The sequence below is a fragment of the Mastomys coucha genome, unplaced genomic scaffold, assembly GCF_008632895.1.
Source record: "Mastomys coucha isolate ucsf_1 unplaced genomic scaffold, UCSF_Mcou_1 pScaffold7, whole genome shotgun sequence".
NCBI lineage: Eukaryota > Metazoa > Chordata > Mammalia > Rodentia > Muridae > Mastomys > Mastomys coucha.
The window spans coordinates 75932589-75933237 of NW_022196913.1; positions in this window are offsets into that span (position 1 = coordinate 75932589).

Here is a 649-nt window from a genome sequence, read left to right on the forward strand (position 1 = left end):
GTGTCCCGGCCGTCCCCACTTTTACTGAAGAGAGTAGCGGGCTCTCCATTTCTTTCACATCCTCCACATGGCTCTGGGCCAGCCACTTGGAGCTATACCTATCTCTCAGCTGTCCCCCGCCCCCAGCTGCTCCGGGTCTGTCTGAGCTTTGCCCCCAGCCCTTCTAAGGGATAGCGGTGGCTACCGGGCTTTCTAGCCCACACTGGCTGGGGATGGCTGGACTTCTCCATCCCCTGGGGTGCTTCGCAGAGGCCACCTTGCACTGTCCCTACCCTGCCCATCGCCACAGCCAGGCCCGGCTGGCCCACGGGGTGCATCCATGCGGGTGGGGCCATCTGGCCACACACCCGGCCGTGACTCAGCCTTGGCGGGCGGCGCACTGCTCCAGGCCGTGCGGGGACAAAGCCGTGCCATCGCGCCGCACCTGCAGGCCGCCCCGCACCCCCGCCCTCTTCTCCTGGGTGGGGGTGGAGGGGAGGGAGGCCCTGACTGTTGCCAGGCAGGCTGGGCCCGCGGCGGCTGCGGTTGGCTCCCGGTCGCTCGCTGCCCCCGCACCGCCTCCGCGCGCTGAGTCACCCCGCCCCACCGGCCGCCGCCCCGTGGCTCCCACACCTCTGCGCCTGCGCAGACTGCTGCATTTTTTTTTTTT